Source organism: Dama dama, chromosome 7 (genome assembly GCF_033118175.1).
Source record: "Dama dama isolate Ldn47 chromosome 7, ASM3311817v1, whole genome shotgun sequence".
Taxonomy (NCBI): domain Eukaryota; kingdom Metazoa; phylum Chordata; class Mammalia; order Artiodactyla; family Cervidae; genus Dama; species Dama dama.
The window spans coordinates 49710132-49730173 of record NC_083687.1 but is presented as its reverse complement, the minus strand read 5'-3'; the positions used below and the strand labels follow the sequence as shown (position 1 = coordinate 49730173).

Here is a 20042-nt window from a genome sequence, read left to right as displayed (position 1 = left end):
TTGCTTACTTAAAAAAGATGTTTATAATAATATGTACATAAAGTGTGTCAATAAAGCTTTCCAAAAGGTTTTATCCATTTACAATGCCAGTAGCAGTTCAACATGTGAAAGCTTCCACTTACTTCATTTCATCCTAGTGGACACTGAGAGTTTCTTTTCCTAATTTAATAGATAAAAATTTTTTTAACTACTTGGCTTAATTTATATTTCTTCTGTAAAAAAAAATATGTTTTCCCTTTTGATTTAATTTTTATTTTTAGTGGGTTTTTATTTCTATGATTTATTTATTTGGCTGCACATATTGTGGCGTGTGGGATCTAGTTCCCTGACTAGAGATTGAACCCAGGGCCCCCTGCATTGATAGCAGACAGCCTTAGCTCTTGGACCACCAGAGAAATCCCTTTGCTTTTTAATTTTGACATAGAGAAGGTTCATATTTCTATATGGTCAAGTTTTCTATGGTCTTTTTTAAATGTCCCTTTTATTTCTAATTTTATATTTGTTCTATTCTTTATTCTTTATTTGTCTGTTCTTTATTTCCAAGTTTTAAAACTTCCCCATCCAGAGATATGATACATTTTTTTGGTCTCTGGAAGTATGACAAATTTTGTTTTTAATCTTATTTTTCAGTTTTAAAAATACATCCCTATTTAACTAGTTAATCCACAAGGAATTTATTTGGTTGTATGGTTTGAGGTAAGAACTTAGCTTGACACTTTCCCTCATATTGCTAACCAAATATTCTAACAATGATTAGTTACTGAATAATTCTGTCCTTCTCTGATGGTTGCTGGTGCATCCTAGATCATAAACTGACTTCTAGTAAGTGTAACAGACAGATCTATTCCTAGTTTATCTATTCTGTTCTGCTATTAAGTTTTTTCTCGCACAGTCCCCATGCTGTTTTAATTATAAACTTAAGGACTTCCCTGGTGGCCCAGTGAGTAAGAACCCACCCACCAAAGCAGGGGACACGGGTTTGATCCCTGATCCGGGAAGATCCCACGTGCTGCCGGGCAACTAAGCCGATGCGCCACAAATACCGCGCTCATGTGCTGCAACGACTGCAGCCCATACACCTCGAGCCCGTGCTCTGCAACCAGAGAAGCACCGCCAGGAGACGTCCGTGTCCCCCAGTGAAGAGCAGCCCCTGCTCGCCACAACTAGAGAAAAGCCCACACAAAGCAATGAAGAGCCAGCACAGCCAAAAATAAATAAATCCTAAAAAAAAAAAAAAAGAAAGAAAACATAACTCTTCAGCTTGTAAGACCCAGTGGGGCAAGGATCCTTGTGCTTTATGTATTGTATTCAGAGCCTGGAACACCGTCAGTGCACCCAACTGCTGGTTGAATGAATGAGTAATGAAAGTCAAGCTTTAGTAACACGAAGAAGTAACATCAAGTCAGTCCGTAGACTCTAAAATACCTTATTTTTTGAGTGTGGATTCCACTACTTAGCTGAGGTGTGCATATGAAAACGTATACCTGAAATGGCTGAGTGCATTGCCTCCTAAGAATCAGAGGCACTGTGTAGGATCATTCCCACGCCCTGTTCACTGTGGAATGATACCCGTGTACTAGACATGACTTTATTTCTTCCTGAGGGAAAGAGTTTTCCGTCCATTAGGATAGACATGTTGTTTTCAGTGTTTCTGATCATCAGCATCTCTCATGCTATTTAGCTGTGCAATTTACTGCAGCTTCTGGAGCACTTAAAAAATTTTTTTTTGGTTTTGGTTTTGACATTTATTTTTGGCTGCATCGGGTCTTAGCTGCGGCACGCGGGATCTACGTTGGAGAACGTGGGCTCTGTAGTTTGCCATCTGTGGGCTTAGTTGCCCAGTAACATGTGGGCTCTTAGTTCCCCAGCCAAGGATGGAGCCCAAGTTTCAGGCTTTGGAAGGCAGATTCTTAACCACTGGACCACCAGAGAAGTCCATTCCTGAGCGCTTTTTACAGTTAAAAACTCTCTTTACAGTTAAAAGCTCCTTTGACCTGGGGCCACGGGGACCTGACCTGTGAGCAGGAGGACCAGTGGCTAGAGTTATTAGAGGTACTGTTGCACTGTCCGTGGGCCCTGCTGACAAGTACCCTGTGGGGGGGGCGACTTAACTGAAATTGCAGAAATTTTACTTTGCTTCTGCCCACCCTCAACTGAACCCACAAAGGTATACATACTTACTACTTATTGAAGGAGTATTTATTTCACTTATTTGTACTCTGGTTCATGATGAAAGAGTGCTATCTGACAGCTAAATAAATGTTGAACTTGGAATACATCTTTTAGGGGAAGAATCTGCATCTAGTGAAAATAGAGCAGGTTTTTTGTTTTGTTTTTTTTTCCTTCTAATATCTGTTAGGTTGTCTGAAAGCAGAAGGAGAGATGACTGGCCCTTGCTGTGGAGGGGTGAAATTCAATCATTTAAAAGTTCCGTAAGCAATAAACTTACATCTTGGAGGAAGCTAAGTCTAACTTATGACTTAGAAGAGTTATTTGACCTTCCCTGCTATTCTGATATCTCGGAAAAAACTTTAATGGTTTAGAAGTATGCTAGCAATGCATCAGCCTAAAACCCAACTGAGAATCAGGACGTCAGCAGCTTTTGGCTTCTGGGCAGCAAAAGGAGATGCTTGTCCTTATGCTTACTTTTCACACATTTCAAGCAATCTTGGTTATCCAGTTTCCTAACCATGTAGAGAGTGAGTGAGTGAGTGAGTGAAAGTTGCTCAGTCATGTCCAACTCTTTGTGACCCCATGGGCTGTTGCCCACCAGGCTCCTCTGTCCATGGAGATTCTCCAGGTAAGAATGAATACTGGAGTGGCTAGCTGTTCCCTTTCTCCAGGGGATCTTCCCAACCCAGGATCCAACCCAGGTCCCACATTGCAGGTGGATTCTTTACCATCTGAGCCACAGGGAAGCTCAAGAATACTGGAGTGGGTAACCTATCCCTTCTCCAGCAGATCTTCTTGACCCAGGGATTGAACCAGGGTATCCTGCATTGCAGGCAGATTCTTTACCAGCTGAACTACCAGGGAAGCCTAATCACGTAGATAAGAAACGATCAATTAGAAAGGGAAGAGGAGGTTGCTATTGGCAGGCACACTCAGTTCAGAAAGAAGTGACAGGACACAGCCGGATAGTGAGGCAGGACAAATAACTATAAGCAGACAAAAACACCCTCAAACTGGGATTTACTGTGAAGGCCTTGGGGATGCTAGCAAATAGCTAGGACCTACCTATTTAGATGAGTATCTTCTTGAAGATGCAAGTCTTGTGGCCTAGTATGTCTTGTTTATAAACAGTTATCTTTATTTGACAATCCAATAAAATATTTGAAGTTTATGATAGTATCATTTTATGCAGATATTAACTTTCCGAGTTTTCAGAAAAGGGAGAAAAAGAGAGGCAGTGCATAATACATTGTAGGAAAACTTTTGGCTCCAAATGGTTAACCTTTAAAGGGAAAACTGTCAAACCAGAAATAATGCATCCCTCAAGGTATCTGGGTAGCTGAAGTAATAACGCATTGAGTATGACAGAAGTTGTAAAGGTGGCCCATTCCCAGGACGCTACTCAGCTTATCTTAGAGGGAGGATTTCATTGGCTGCTGTACTTAAGGGGATTTGGACGTTTGAAATGACATCTCACCACTGCCTCTTGGCTTTCTGTTCTATTTGCCAATCCCAAGAAGACCTTCCTCCCGCAATTTCCCGTGTTCCCCACCGTTTCCAGCCCACCCCCACCATTCCTTCATGTCTGTCCCACCTCTTCATATTTTGCAAATCATGTTCCTTAAGAACCTGCATGGTGAGACTGCCCTGGTGGTCCAGTGGTTAAGACTCCATGCTCCCAAAGCAGGGGGCCTGGGTTCAATCCCTGATGGGGGAACTAGGATCCCTCAAGCCGCATGGCACGGCCTGAAAAAAAAAAAAGGAAGCTGCACTGTGCCAGCCCTCCGCTGAGTGTAAAGGGGGCATTAGCCATGATAGACCCCGACTTCAAGCCTCCCCGGCCCCACTGAGGCTATGTACCCCGTCCTAAGAATTCCTGGGCTTCTCCACACACTTGCCCTACTTCTACATCCTGATGGAAACTTCATTTGTCCTTAGAGCTATTACTTCCTGCAAAAGCCTTTCCTCAATAAGACAGGTTCTCCCAGTTCACGGGGAGGCTGTGGAGCTGATGGCGTGTTTCCTAGTCTCCTTCCTTGCCAGGCCCCTGTCGTCCTTGGGTCCCTCCTCCCTGCATCTGTCACTTGGGCTGCCGCAATTAAGCCCATCAGGCTGGGGGCCGACACAGCAGAAACGTGCTTTCTCCCCGTTCAGGAGCCTGGGAGTCCAGATCCAGTGCTGGCTGGTTCCTTCGGAGGCCTCTCTCCTCGGCTGGCAGACGCCACCTTCTCCTGTGGCCTCACACGGCTGTCCTCCTGTGTGTCTGATCTCTTCTCTTTTTAAAATTATTATTTATTTTGGCCTCATCTCATGGCATGTGCTGGAGAAGGGCATGGCCACCCACTCCAGTATTCTTGCCTGGAGAATTCCATGGACAGAGAAGCTTGGTGGGCTACCGTCCGTGGGGTCACAGAGAGTCGGACACGACTGAAGTCACACACACACACAGACACACATACAGAAGGACACACACACACACACAGACACAGAGACACACACACACACACACACAGACACAGAGACACACACACACACACACAGAGACAGACACAGACACAGACACACACACACACACGGCACTTGGGCTCTTAGTTCCCCAACCAGTGATGGAACCCGTGCCCTCTGAGCTGGAAGCGCAGAGTCTGAACACTTGGACCACAACTCCCTGATCCCCTCCTCTGGTGAGGACACCAGTCCTACTGGATTAGGGGCCGCCCCGATGACCTCGTTTCACCGAAGGACGGCTGGGAAGGCCGCACCCCGACACCGCCACACGCGGGGCCGTGGCGGCCGGGACTTCAGCCGATGACTCTGGGGCGCCCGGGTTAGCCTCTGCGTTCTCCTGCCTCGTGGGGGTCACCCGTCCGCACGCCGCCATCCGCAGACGCTCCGGCCCGAGGGCCTGAGAGACCAGCCTCACGTTTCTCTCCTCTCAGCCTCCTCCCCGTCCTCCTCCTCCTCCTCAGCGACAAGGCCTCGTCCCGCCGCCACCGTCCCCTCCGTCTCCTGAAGCCCACCGTCCGGATTCCTCTCACAGGAGTCATCCGCTTCCCGTCTGTCTCCCCCGAGGGCCGCCCCCCGCGCCGCCGCCCTCAGGCCGCGGTCTGCCCCTCACCCGGCGCCTCACGCTCACCGCGCGGGTCGCCGGAGCTGCTTCCGGTGTCCGCTCGCCTCTGATGACTCTGACTCCCGTCAGCTTCCGGCTGTCAGTAATCCCTCCCGTTTGTCTCGTCCCCTCCGTGGCTCCGAGGCGTCGAAGCTGAAGGCGATTCCGGACCTCTTCTCACCCTGGGCCTCGGCCCTCGCCGCCTCCCTGGTTCTGCCGTCCGACCGCCTTCTATAGTCAAAGCCGTGGGGCGCCAGCGCCCACGACCTAACCCGGGACTTAGGCCTCTAGCATCTTTCCCCCTTCCCACCTGCCGTGGAGTGTGAATTACCCCTCTTTTTCCCCCAAGGCTGATCTGTCTGCCATTTCTTCTCTGCCATAGACAGACAGACAGACACCTTCCCAAGCTGTGTTCTGTAAGATCTCTATTCTGTCTCTCTCTGGATCTACATTCCTTTCCTGTTGACATAAATGTCTATGGAGAACAGAAAGGGGTTTGTACCTGAGGTTTTTGCGAAGGAGGGGTGGTTGTAAACCAAATGAGCAACACTGAAAGCTGGCCATTCCCTTATTTTCCCAATTAAATCCTTGTTAAGCGACAGCACAGACAATAGCGGCCCTTCTGCCAGGCTCCGGCCAAGGGCATTCTAGCCAGGTTAGTCAAGACACTCAGGTAGGCATTTCTTATTAGCAAACGATTTAATTCTCGATTGACTAACAACAACAGGGGTGATGACAGCAAGAGGAGAGTGGGTCCTAGGGGTCCAGCTTGGCTCTGCCAGGTCCCGGCCAGGCCAGCCCAGGAACCTCAGGATTCCACCTGGGTTCCGTCAGCTGTAGGACGTGGGTGGCGACCGCACCTGCCAGGTTGGAGGCCGGAGCGGACTCAGCAAGATGATCCACATGGGGCCCCTAGAGCAGCGCCTGGCGCATAGTAGGGGGTCAGTCCCTATTAGCTGCTATTCTGTTGCCACGGTTACATGGCAACTACTCAGAGCTTCAGGCCTTCACTTCCTTTTTTTTCCAGTGACTCCTTAACCCCATGCTTTCTGGCCTCTGCCTTCCCCTCTCAAGTCAATTTACTGTCTCAGATCTCACCCCCTTTTCAGGTACTTGCCTTGATGTGTCTGTGACTTAACACCATTGACCACCTTTTATTGGCAGCATGCCTCCTCCCCCCGCCCCCCAACCCCTAGCACCCCAACCACCACCACTAGCCTTCTGCTCCTTCAGTTTCCCTGGGATTGGTCAGCCTCTAGCCTTTTCCTGCCCATCCCCTCTGCCCCTCAGATGTCTCTCCAGGCCTTTTTCCTGGGCCCAGTCTCCTCTCGTCTTCCACACACCATCCCCGCAGATGTGTGGACCCACCACCCATCCAGGGTCCCAAACTGAGACCAGGGAAGCAACTTCCTCAAGACTATTCACTCTCCTCAACCACTTGAGACCAAGCCCAGTGGATTCAATTTTCTTTACCATTTCCCACCTCTAGTCTCCCCTGCTCCTCCCCCTACCCCGGCCCTTTTTTTTAAAAAATCACACTGACAAGTGCCGATGTGTTATTAAGAAAGCCCACAAGGGGCTGAAATAGAGCATGGTGTATTTGGGAGAAGAGACTATTTCTTTATGTTTTATTTTTTTTAAACAAAGGAAAACAAATTATGTTTATTTATTTACTTTTGTTTACTTTTGTTTTTGACCGTTTCTGGCCAAACGTTTCTGGCTGGGTTTCTGTTGCTGCACAGGCTTTCTCTAGTTGTGGTGGGCAGGAAGCTACTCCTGAGCTGTGCGCGGGCTTCTCATTGCAGTGGCTTCTCTTGCGGATCTCAGGCTCTCGGGTGCTCAGGCTTCAGCAGTTGTGATGCGTGGGCTTAGTTGACCCATAACATGTGGAATCTTTCTAGACCAGGGATTGAACCTGTGTCCCTGCATTGGCAGGCTGATTCTTTATCACTGGGCCACCAGCAAAATACCCCTCCTGCTTTTTTTTTTATTATTTATTTATTGGGCTGCACCAGGTTGCAGCCCATGGGATCTTCGAACTTCATTGTGGCATGCAGGATCTTTAGTTTTGAGAAGTGCAATCTAGTTCCCCGACCAGGGATTGAACCCAGGTCCCCTGCATTGGGAGCATGGAGTCGTAGCCACTGGACCACCAGGAAGTCCCTGTCCCCCTCTTTTTACCTTAACCCCCATGCTGTCATGTGTTACTCCACAGATGCTTGAGGGGTTTCCCTTCATCTGATGTCCCGCCCCATGGTCAGTGCTGCAGAGGGAATTTTTTCCTTCTCTCCCATATCAAACTGGACAAATTCTATTGCATCTGTGTCCTAATTATGTCTAAAACCAATCCATTCTTCTCTACCTCTACAGCCAGCAACTGATAGAGTCCCTATTATTTCTTAGGTGGGCTCTTCTATTAATTCCCAGCTAGTCTTCCCATCCCAAGTGTTCCAGACCTTTCTCCACGGTCCCACAAGGGAGGCTCTGTCTACCTCCTCAAGCTCTTTCGGGGCCTCAACTCGGGACAGAGTGCAGGTCAGCCACAAGGGGTACACGGAGCTCTCGGTTATCCAGCGCATGAGCGATTTCTCCAGCTCCATCTCTGGCTGCCTCGCCCCCGTCCACTCTGCTCCAGCCAGGGCCAGGGGTTTGCAGTTCAGGAAATTGACTTCATTTTAGGCCTTTGTGCCCTTGTGCATGGGCTTCCCAGGTGGCACTAGTGGTAAAGAACCCACTTGCTCATTCAGGAGACCTAAGAGACGCAGGTTTGACCCCTGGGTGGGGAAGATCCCTTGGAGGAGGGCATGGCAACCCACTCCGGTATTCTTGCCTGGAGAGTCCCATGGACAGAGGAGCCTGGCAGACTACAGTCCATGGGGTTGCAAAGAGTTGGACACGACTCAGCAACTTAGGACACACACACGCCGTTGTGCCTACTGCTCACCGCTCCCTCTGCCTGGAGCACCCTGCATGCTCCTTTCTCTTGGCAGGAGGGACACCTCCATGTCTCCTGAGATTCAGCGGATTGCATCACCTCATTCCAGGGGCCTTCTCCAATGTCCACATCCTTTTCCTCCTTGGTTTTCTTCCATGGCATAGCTCTGTGGGTTCCATTATTTCCACTTCCAGCTCACTGTCAGTTGCTCTGTCACCGTCCATCTCCAGTGAGCTTCCACGTCTGACCTTCTCATCAGACATTCATTCTCTCCATCGCCCGGCTGGGACCCAGGCATCCTCTCAGTCCTCACTTCTTCACCCCCGATTCCCACACCAGCTGCTTCTCTGTCAGTCCTTCCTCTGAAGTGACTCCTAACCATCTGTTCTCCATTCCTTCCCCCACTTCCTGCCCTAGTTCAGGCCCACATCCCTGAGGTTTGCTGTGGATAGTGTTCAGAGCTCTTTGTGGGCTAGCCTTGGCCTGTTGACTTTTTAAATATATATATATTTATTTATTTGACTGCCCCAGGTCTTAGTTGTGGCACTTGGACTCTTAGTTGCAGCGGATGGGATCTAGTTCCCCGACCAAGGATCAAACCTGGACCTGCTGCACTGGGAGTGTGGACTGGAGTTAGCCACTCGACTACCAGGGAAGTCCCCTAGCCTCAGCCCATTGACTTTTGCTCTCATCACCTGCTGCTTCTTAAGTGTTATGATCCAGCCACACTGGAATCCTTCCTGGTCTCTGAAGAGGGCCCATAAATTGCTGCCACCACACCTTTCATCTGCTGTTTCTAATCCCCCTCTCCATCTATGAAATTTCTAACCATTCTCCATGGCCCAACCTCCATTACTTTCTTTTCTGTGACGCCTTCGCCGATGACTTATTTGAAGTGATCTCTTTTCTCAGAACCTCTGAATTTTGTACCTATTTAATGGTTCTTATTATATGTTGGCTTGCATTTCATCATTATTTCTTATGGATGCAGAGATTAGCTTGTAAACTCTTCTAAGCCATGGCTTATAAATTATCCATTTTTGTATCACTTCACTACAGAACATAGTGCAATTTCATGTATGTGTGTGTTTATCTATATAACTACAAATAGATATATATCAGCTTTGTTGAAGTATAACATACATAGTATGCAATTCACCCATTTAAAGTGTATAGTTCAGTGCTTTTACTGTATTCAGAGTTGGTCAACCATCACTGCAGTCAATTTTAGAACATTTTTATCACCCCAAAAATAAATGCTGTACACATTACCATCAGTTCCTATTCCCTCTAAACCCTCAGCCCTAGGAACTGTTAATCTACTTTCTGTCTCCCTAGATTTGCTTATTCTGGACATACAGTATAAACAGAATTAGAACAGTGTTTGTCCTTTTGGGTCTGCCTTATTTCATTGTTGGGCGTTCCTGGTTGCTCAGCTGGTAAAGAATCCACCTGCAATGCAGGAGATCTGGGTTCAATCCCTGGGTTGGGCAGATACCCTGGAGAAGGGAATGACTACCCACTTTAGTATTCTGGCCTGGAGAATTCCATGGACTGTATAGTCAATGGGATCGCAAAGAGTCGGACACGACTGAGCGACTTTCCCTTTCTTATTTCATTTAGTGTGTTTTCAAAATTGATCCATGTTGTAGTGTGTACTTCATTCCCTTTTATGGCTGAATAATATTCCATGCTACACATTTTGTTTATCCACTCATCAGTTGGTGGGTATTTGGGTTGTTTCTATTTTTTAGCTGCTATGGATAATGCTGCCATGAACAAGTTCTTGTGTGGATGTATATGTTCATATCTTATGTTATGTACCTAAGAGTGGAGTGGGTGGGTCAGATGTAACTCTATGCTTAACGTTTTGAGGAACCATCAAGTCGTTTGTTCATTTTATTTATTTTTAAAAAATGTATTTTTATTTGGCTGCGTTAGATCTTAGTTGCAGCACACAGGACCTTTGCTGCATCTCGTGGGATCTTTTGTTGGGGTGCACCCAGGCTGCAGAGCATGTGGATCTGGTAGTTGGGGCCTCTCAGGCCTCGTTGCTCCTTGGCATCCAACCCGGGATCAAACCTGTGTTCCGGGCATCACAGGTGGGTTCCTAACCACGGGACCACCAGGGGGCTCCCCATTAAAAAGCTGCTTTTCAAAGTGACTGTAGCGTTTTACATTTCCACCAGCAATGTGTAAGGAGAGTTCCATCTTCCCACTGACAGCACTTATTATTATCTGCCTTATTTATTACAGCCATCCTAGTGGTTATGAAGTGGCATCTCATCATGGGTTTTAAAAAATTTTTTATTTATTTTTTATTGGAAGGATGATGGCTTTACAGAATTTTGTTGTTTTCTGTCAAACATCAACATGAATCAGCCATAGGTGTACATTATGTCCCCTCCCTCTTGAACCTCCCTCCCATCTGCCTCCCCATCCCACCCCTCTGGGTTGATAAGAGTCCCTGTTTGAGTTCCCTGAGACATACCGCAAATTCTCATTGGCTATCTATTTTACATATGATAATGTAAGTTTCCATTGTTATTCCCTCCATACATCTCACACTCTCCTCTCCCGTGTCCATAAGTCTGCTCTCTATGTCTGTTTCTCCACTTCTGCATTTCAAATAAATTCATCAGTGCCATCTTTCTAGATTCCATACATATGCAATATTTATCTTTCTCTTTCTGACTTTTTTTCACTCTGTTTAATAGGCTCTAGTTTCATCCATCTCATTAGAACTGACTCAAATTCGTTCCTTTTTATGGCTGAGTAATATTCCATTGTGTATATCTACCACAACTTCTTTATCCATTCATCTGTCAGTGGACATCTAGGTTGCTTCCATACGCTAGCTATTGTAAATAGTGCTGCAAAAACATTGGGGTACATGTGTCTTTTTCAGTTTTGGTTTCCTCAGGGTCATCGTGGTTTTGATAGCATGACTCTTTCTCCCTATTAGATGTTCAAAAAATATTTGTTGGATCAAGAATATTTATATGTAATATGAACAAACAGACCTTTGGACAGCTCATTTGACTTCCAAGATTATCAATTAGCTAGAAAAGATGAATGCAGAGCTCAGTATCATTTCAAAAGTTACTTTTAGGCTGTTTTCTCAACTTAAATAGGTTGCCAGTATTACCTCAGTGATGCTATCAAGGTGATTTGTCCTAAAAATTCATGTAGCTTTGCAGGTATGAATGTATTTTACAGAATAAGCAAAATTCCAATTTTGATATGATTCCTACTCAAAAATGTACCACTGAGTGGGAAGACCAGGAAAGGTGACTCCTAACTGGGGGCATGTGGTGGGGCTGGAGAGGAGGCTTAGAGAAATGCCACTGCTAAGCTTCTCTGGTTTGAGTTTTCCTCTGTCAACAGCAGACCCTGGGAAACGTAACAGGTTCTGAAAACTTAATTTTGATGACTCTGGACATCAGAGAAACAGCCAGCTGAATCAGTTCCCTCTTGGGCAGCTGATTATCTCAAGTCAGAGATAATGGTCCAACTGCTTTTGCTTGGTTCGAGAGTTCTGTCTTGGCCAGAACCCATCCATTTAATCCATCCCTGGGTCGACACTTCTGTCTGCTGTCCTGAAAACCAGAGATCCACTGAAGGCCACCAATTAACGGCCTGGGACTGGGCTTACAACTCTGGATGGTGTGCAAGTGTATTCAGAGGAACTGGCGTGGAACAGGGTCGAAGGTCATAGTAAGTAGATAGTAGCCAGCTTTCTGTCTGTATAACATCATCTTGCTTAACAAGCCTCACACAGGAGACTCTGCAGTAGCGTTCTCTGCACCTAGTTGAGAGGCCCCTCATCATCTTTAGAATTTAGGGGGTGTGCAGTGTTTGTTTTCTACAACCACAATCACTCTTATCTGTCTGAAGATGTTTCCAAAGGCTGACAACAGGCCCCTTTCAGAAGCTCGGTAGGAAAAGTATTAACAGTTGGAAACATGTCAGCCGCTTTATGGAGGAAGCGCAGCCCAGGCCTGGTTCCTCTGGGCTTGGGTGATAACTTGGGCCGCCGCAGCCAGGGCGAAGCTGGTGGCTGGAGCCCTGGAGATGGCGAGCGCCTCAGAGGAGGGCCCCAGCTTTTCAGAGCTGAAACAGGAGCCCTCTGAGAGAAAGAGATATTGCATGTGGCTTCCCTGATGCCTAGGAGGGCGACAAGGATGACACAGCATCAGCCGTGCCATCGCGGGGTGGGGACCCAGGGGGCGGCCGCTTGGGGGCAAGGCAGCCCCCGCCGCCGAAGCATCAGTTGTGGAGCGCGGGGAAGGGAAGGTGACAGACGTCGAGTCAGCGCTGAATGAGTTGGATGGAGAACGCGCTGCCGGGGCGGCAGTCCCAGAGCAAGAAGTACTGGGCCCTGGGAGAGAAACGGTCCGGAGTTGGGGGCGGGGTGAAGCGCCAGTTCCTTCATCTCCCGCCCCGTAGTCTGCCTGTCCCACCTGGATGCACAGCGAGGACAGCGTGGGGAGGGAACCGCGCGGGTGGGGCTCGCCCCCCCCCCATCTGCCTCTGAGACCAAGAGGGGCGGCGTCGGGTCAGGGGACCCCCCCTCCCGGCCTCCGAAGTGCCCCTCTCGCGCCTCCCAGGCGTCTTTGCCTCGTCCCCTCCTCCGTTAAAATAGTGAAACAAACCACCGAGTGAAGTGATGGAGAGCCGGGGGCGGGGAGTCGCTTGCAGTGAGGGGCTGGAGTGGCGGGAGGGGGGGGGGGGGCGCGCGGTGGTCCATGAAGGTGGCCGGCCGGCAAAGAGCGCCGCGCAGGTCGCATCGCGCTCGGCCGCCGCCGCCGAGACCCTTCCCCCGGGGATTGGCGGGGTGGGGGGGGGGGGGGGGGCGGCCTAAGACCTCCTCCCGCTGAGCCCTCGGGGGCGCCTGCAGAGGGCGTGGGGGCCAACCTGCGGCTGGGGTGGGGGATTGCAGTGTCCCGCCACCCTGGGATGGAGACTGCAGTCAGCCCGCAAAAATCGGGGCGAGGGGCTGCGGCGGGGCCCGCGGTCCCCCCCGCTCCCGGCCCGAGCGCGGCCCCGCCGCCGAGACCCTTTCCTAGGGTAGGGGGGCGACCCAAGCCCTCCTCCCCCTGGGCCCCCGGTGGCGCCCGCGGAGGGCATGGGGGCCAACCTGGGGCTGCGGTGGGGGTGGGGTGGGGGACTGAAGCGTCCCTCCATCCCTGGGATGGAGGCTGCAGTCACCCCTCTAAGATCGGGGCGGGGGGCTGCGGCTGGGCCCGCGGTCCACCCCCCCGCCCCCCGGCCCGAGCGCCGCCGCCGCCGCCGCCGCCGCCGCCGCCGCTCAGTAACACGTCCCCAGGAGACGCGCAGGAGCAACACGTGATGTGTCTACTTATCAGGGTGAGAGGGGGAGAGCGGGGCTCCGAGCGTGCGGGCGGGCAAGCGGGGCGGGGGGCCAGGGCGGGGGCCGGGACGGCGGCCGGGGCGCCGGGGTCGCCAGCTCCTCGCCCACCTCCCTCCCCGCGGGGCGAAGCGGAGGCTGGGGGGGAAGCGACTGCGGAGTTGATGAACTTTGCACATCCAGAAACGCCATTTTGATTCCTTTTCCGGAACAAGTTTGCATCTCTGCTCGATCCCTCCCTGCAGCCCACCGGTCCCCTCGGCGTCCTCGCCCGGGAGCCCCCAGCGCCCTGGCCCGGCCGTGAGTACGCGCCCCTGGGCGTTCCGGCTCGCGGTTCCTCGGGCGGCCGCGAGATGTCCGGGACTGAGCCGGGAGCGGCGACCTTTCCGAAGAACTTTTGGGGATGTGGGGAGGGTGAGGTCTGCGCAGGGCGCGCCGTACTTTTCGAACTCCGCGTCTCCCCCGGGGGCCGCGAGGACCCGGGAGCCACCCCCCCACCGCACCCCACGGCCGCGGCGCTGCGTGCGCTCGGGGGGCCGGCGTGGGATGAGCCGGGCAGCCCTCGCCCCTCGGGCTGCTGCGCGCCGGGCCGCTCCTCCTCCCCGCGTCCTCCCCCCTCCTCCCTCCTCCTCCTCCCTCCTCCTCCCCTTCCTCCGCTCCCTTTCCCCTTCCCGAGCCGCCGGCTCTGCCAACCAGCTCCCAGCGCGAGCCGCCGGCCGCAGCGCCCCGCCGCCGGGGGACCTGATGCGCATCCATATTAGCCGTCCGAGCGCAGGAATCCGGCCCGACCCGCGCCGCCGCTCCCGCCGCCGCATTTATTTTTAACCGAGCCCCGCCGGGGGGACTCGGAGGGTGCGCGCCCAGCCGGCCAGAGACATCTTCCCAGCGCACAGTTCTCCATCTTCCGCCCTCTCTCTCTCTCTCTCTCCCCCGACATCCCTCCTCCCCCCCCCCCCCCCCCATGTGGGAGGGGAAACTCTTCTCCTACATACTTTCGAGTCCCTCTCGGGCCGAGAGGAGCGCGGAGATGACGGCGCCCGCCCGCCAGCCGCCGCCGTCAGGTATCCGGGGGTGCCACGCTCGGGGGGTGCCACGATTGGGGGTAGGGGGGGGTGCTTGCCGGGGGTGGGGGGGTACCGCGCGGTGGGAAGCATCCGCCGCGCCCTGCACTGCGGACTTTGATCGTCTCCGGCGGACGGCGCCGGCCCCGAAGGGGGCCCTGCGCCTTCACCGCTCCCGGCTCGTGGCTGCTGGTCACGCCGACCATCGCGCCCCCCCCCCCCCCCACCGCGCCCCGGGTGACCGCACGAGGGGCGGGGGGGCGCGTCCGCGCGTATTGTTCTCTGGCCTTTCCGCTGGCGGTGTACGTGTTTTCGTGGGAGCCATCGGTGTGGAGCGGAGCCTGCATCGCGGGGGGGGGGGGTGGTTGGGGGGGGGGAAGACCTCGGCGCCCGGCGCCGTCACGAGCACAGGAAGGAGGCCGGGAGCATCCGAGGCGGGGCCGGCCGCCGGGCCCGCTTCGCCGCCCAGCTGTGGAGCGCGCTCGGAAACTTTTGTCCGCCGCCCGCTGGACCAATTTTTTTTTTTTTTTTTTGCCGAGTTGTGGGGCTTCCCTGCCTCCTCCCATCCCAGCCCCGCAGCGTCCAGCAAGGCCGGGATGGGGGGGGGGGGGGGCTGGCGTCCAGGGGCTGGGGGACCCAGTGCGCCCTCCGCGCGCCCCCCTCCTCCTCGGCCCGGCCCCCCGCGCCCACCAGCCCCCCACCTCCCCGCTCGCGGTCTCTTAGGAAACTGCGACCTTAATGGTTGCTAAGGAGCAGGGGAGGTCCTTCCCGTCGCCGGCCCCCTCCCTGGGAGCGGCGCGTTCTCTGGACCGGGCCGAGGGTCGCGTCGAGGATGGGAGGGCTCGCTCCCCGCCGCCCGCCGGGCCCGGGGAGGCGCGTGAGTGCCGGGCGCGCCGCTCCAGCCCACTCCTCGGCGGGGCCACTTTGCTTTTCGGGCGGGCCGGGGGTCGGGGGGGGGGGTGTGTGGGTGGGGGGCAGCAGAGGACCCCCTCCCCGGGCACGGGGACTGGCCGGCGGGCGAGCCGGTTGACAGGCGCCGTGTGTAACTCGCGTCCCGCGTCCGCGGTGCATCCGTGATGGGTTATAAAAGAGGAGAAAAGTATTTCTCCTTGCTCAGCACATTTGCCCTGCCTGGCTCCTTACTGGTTAGAAGATAGAACGTGAGCCCAGATCCGGACGAGCAGTTCACATTCCATTACGAAATTCTACACGGCTTCAGAGCCAGCAGCAGCACACATTCGGGCCACTTTGGAGTTTTTTCGGCTTCTTTTTTGGGGATGGTGGTGGTGGAGAGAGATGGAAAGGCGAATAAAAAAAAAAAAACACAACGCTGGGGTATGCTGAAAAACCTGTCTGAGGGTTTTCAGCAGCAGAAACATTCACCCCATGCTTGTTTTAGAGTTTAGATTTAAAAGCCAGTGGAAATGAAGTTTGCCTGGTGGATAGAGATGCTGGAAATAGCGAGGTGTTTCTGTCTTGAAGAAGAGACTGGAGGTCATTTCTGCAAAGGCTGCCGAGTCGTTAATGTTTCCCAGATAGTTTTCTTCTAGATATGCAGTGCTGTGTGCGTGCGCGCGAGTGTATTCGAATTTAATTGATGTGGAAAGCGGATAAAAGGGAACTGCAAAGAAAAGGATGGTTTTTCTTTTGTTTTTCCCCAGGGCCCTTAAAAGCATCCTCTAGGGCTGGTGCCTTCTCAAGCAGGCAGGTATGGCTCTAAGTCCTAATGTAACCCGGAAGTCTTGTTAGAGGCTGAAGCCTTGGCTGAAACTTCTTTTTTTTCTCTCGCTTTCTTTTTTTAAACGTGTAGTTCTTCTCTTCCTTCAAGAGTCACACAATCACACAAATTATTCTTCAAGTAATTTATGTAAAGGTGAGTCACTAATTTTAGTTGTTATTTTTTTCCCCCTGTATCTTTTACCTTTGCCCTTTGGAGGAAACTTCTGGGTATCCTCTCATGGATCTTGCTTTGATGTGTTTTGGGCTTTGGTTACACTGATGAATTAAACATTTGAATGGCTTTTATCAAGTTTTAAATGTGTGAAAAAACACCTTCCTTCCCACCCCAGCCCCCTTTACAAAAGAAAGGGAGAGCCCTTTGATTGTTGTTTGTTTACCTTGCGCTTCATTTTAGGTTGTTAATGAACTTGCACTGTTTTATTATTCTTAAAAATACTGCCCAACAGGTTGCATTTTAGGATGTTTTGTTTTTAAAGAGGATTTGCTGGTTACACGATACTCTTAAGAAAATGCTGCTGACCTTTTCTGTTATATGGCATATCATTCTCTGGGTTTTTCTGGATATCACTTTGTTTCTCATCAGAAATTCAGAGCCGGGGCCTTTATGGCAGACAAGCGTTTGTTGTGTGATGGGAAGATGGGTCTGACTCAGCTGGCACAGGTGGGGCATCCATTCCTAACTGTTTGCATCATCTCACAAATGACCTTTTGATGGAAGGGTCTTTTATTTTAGACTTCTTCAGGCAGGCTCCTGAGGTCTCACTTGTAGGACACATTCTGTATCCAGCATAGGTGCAGAATGTTGAAGGAGGGAAGTAAGCCTACTGAGCCAGTCTGCATCACCCTGTCAGCAGTTGTTGATGGATTCTTTGCTGTGTGCCCGGCCCTATGCAGTTGCCATTGTGTGGTTTGCATTTTTACCCAATTTTGAACTGCTGTGCTAGTCCACTTCCTAAAATCAGTTTGGAAATTTTTGCTGGTTGTGTTATGCTCAGTTGTTGCCATCATTTATTACCTTCAGTGAAGGACATTTCCCAGTTAATGAAATTAAGAAAAAAGTCTACCCTTCGGGGGGGTTTGTATGGCATAATTAATATAAATTTAACTCCTGCAGAAAATTGATTAAAAGTGCTCACTCGAAGTAGTCAGAAGTGAATCCTTTTGATGTTTCTATTCATTATCCTTCTGAAAAGTAGGTGGTGCTTAAAAGGTCATAGGATAAGGGTTGCTAAGCAGCTAAACAGAAGGATGCTAAAATTAACCGAAGCATTTTTGAAAGGGAGTCCTCCCCTGTTTTACATTATTTAACTAGATTTAATTAATTTCTGAATCCTTCATGTCCTTTGGCCTAGGAAAGTAGGATGTTGAGTTTGTTTTGTTTTTGTTATCATATTTAAATAATCTCTCTTGTGTAAATGTCTTTTTATTGAAGTTCATGCTCTGACCAGACCTGGTGTCAGATGGCAGCTTCTCTGGGTGAGCGTCTTGTCTGTTAACCTGTGTGTTCAGATTAAATCCTCGCTTCCCTAGGAAAGGTGTGTGTAACATCACCTTATTTCATTTGTTAATAACAGATGGCTTAGTTTGGAAAACCTACCTAATCCGTGAAGTGATGTCTTATTTTGCTCTTTACTAAACAGGTTTGTGTTTGGAAGCTAGAAATGCAGTAGACAATCAGCAGGATGAAGGCAGTCGAGCCTCTCCTGATCCCAGGACAGTGGTCTTTGTCCCCTTTTCTGCTATTAGATTAAGTTTTGATAGAGCACCTCCTTTTCACTCCATATCCCCCTCTCAGTTTATTTCAGCCCCTTTTTTAATTCCATTAGATGTAGAGTATCTTTGCGACCAAGTGTTCAAAAGCAACACTTGAAGGATTTTGGAGTTTTTCAGTGAGGGGAAAAAAAAGGGGTTGCAGTCTAACTGAAGCCATGGTTGGTAGCCATCTCTTGGCTGAAAAGCACGCTCACTGCAGCTCAGAAATTTCCCAGTCTCAAGGTTACTTGTATGCATCTGACCTGCCAAACGGGCAAAGTTGAGTAATGTTTTTTATATCCAAATACAGTGAAGAAATTAGATGGGTTTTCTTGGGAGGGGCAAAGTTAGTGAGTTTTCTTTCTCTCTTTTAGCCTTGGAAAGTGGATGCTGAGTAGAAATAGCCATGGCTCTCTTCAAAAAGCAGGGGTCAGCCTGTGATCTCTACACCCTGGGGGGCCTACCTATAAACCAGAGGGAAAAGGTGTACGATCTGAAACAAGAGGGAGGCATACACTGTGCCTTCTGAAATGCATCACTTATTTTTAATTTCCCCCACACCCAGAGGAAGGCAGAATACAGAGAGGAAAACCATCTGCGGGGTTGTCTTGATGACCGAAGTGGAAGAGCGAGGAAGATGGGGAGGGAGGGTGATGGGCTTTTTCCTTTTCTGTTAGCTGTCCTCTGGGATGGGGTCACCTGCTGTGCTGGTCTCCGTTTCCCTCGTCACCTTCCCTGGGTGTTGTAGGAAGGGCAGCTGAGAGTAGCTGGCAACGGTTGGTGGAGACTGGGGGCAAGGGTGGGGAGGGGAGGGACACCCCAGAGGAGGGCGCGGGGAGCGGTCCCTGCAGCAACTGGTGCATCTTGTTTCGGATGGTACTCTGGGTACAGGTGAGCCAGTCTGCCCATCAATAATGGTGGCTGCCAGTGAATAGGTGCTTAGACAAAAGAAGTGGGAGAGGGTGGAGACTGTTTGTTCAGTGTGATTCAAGCAAGCAGTGCTAATAGAATTTGAAAGCCTCTGTGAAGTCCCCAAGTCTGGGTACGGGAGGTCCAGCGGGATTCACCTGAGGCCTTTCAGACTCGCCAAGGGCGGGTGGTCCCGATGGGGGTGAGAAAGCCCAGGCAAAAGCCCCACATTCTTTGTCAGCCGGCCAGACGGGCGGAGAAAAAGGCTCAGTGGGGGTAATTAGATAAAGCTTTTAAATGGCTCTATTTGTTTTTCCCCCTGGCTGGCTTGGTATCTCTTCTCCCCGCCTCTTTCAGAAGCTTCGGGTAAGACGGTTCTAAGAATGTTGGAGGCTCTTAGTGGTTTCATTACTTGGGACATTTCATTTTTCGTTAGGGCGGACCCTGGACAAAGTGAACTTCACCCTGCTTTTGTGGAGGCCTTGAACAAAGATTTGAATTTTATCCTCAGAGCGGGAGCGGCACAGTGAGGGCTGGGTGGGTGTATTAACCCATTTTCCAGCTGTGCCAGCCTCCACCCGGTGGCTGGTAATAAATCAAGCCCAGGACCCAGAACTCCCAGCTCCAGCCTCACTCCAAACAACACCTGCTTTTTCAAGTCAGCTTGGCCTCAGAAGACAGAGCATCAAATATACAGGGCCTGTTTATCTGTGTGTGTGTGCTTTTAAAATGAGATCAGATCCTTTGACAACAATTCTGTGGTTGAAGGCGAAGATGTAAGGCAATTAAAAAAGAAACTTTTTTAGCCCTTGGCAGCGTTTTTCTTGATGAACATGATTATAGACTTTTTTTTTTCAGTAGGTTTTCTACCTCCTGAGATCATTGTAAGGATAAAATAAATGTTTCAGAAAGTCAGAATCTATATATGGAAGAAAGTGGTGTATTTTGAGTGCAGGAAGCTTTGTGGGTATCCACTCTGGATTTCCTTTCCAGAAT

At 50.8% G+C, this 20042-nt stretch overlaps 1 protein-coding gene across 6 annotated transcripts in view; it reads left to right on the top strand.

Annotated features, from left to right (window-relative positions):
* RREB1 (ras responsive element binding protein 1) overlaps positions 1 to 20042 on the top strand; it is a 164380-nt gene that overhangs the window by 29450 nt on the left and 114888 nt on the right. For 3 of the 6 annotated variants that reach the window (XM_061147682.1, XM_061147681.1, XM_061147677.1), the window contains exon 1: positions 13640 to 13884. The exons of 1 other annotated variant lie outside the window; for it this stretch is intronic. The gene's annotated coding sequence lies outside the window, so the exon portion shown is untranslated. Of the gene's footprint in view, positions 1 to 13563; positions 13584 to 13639; positions 13885 to 14295; positions 14646 to 20042 lie in introns of those variants that run through there. 2 more of the 6 variants (XM_061147679.1, XM_061147678.1) reach the window with 2 other exon arrangements.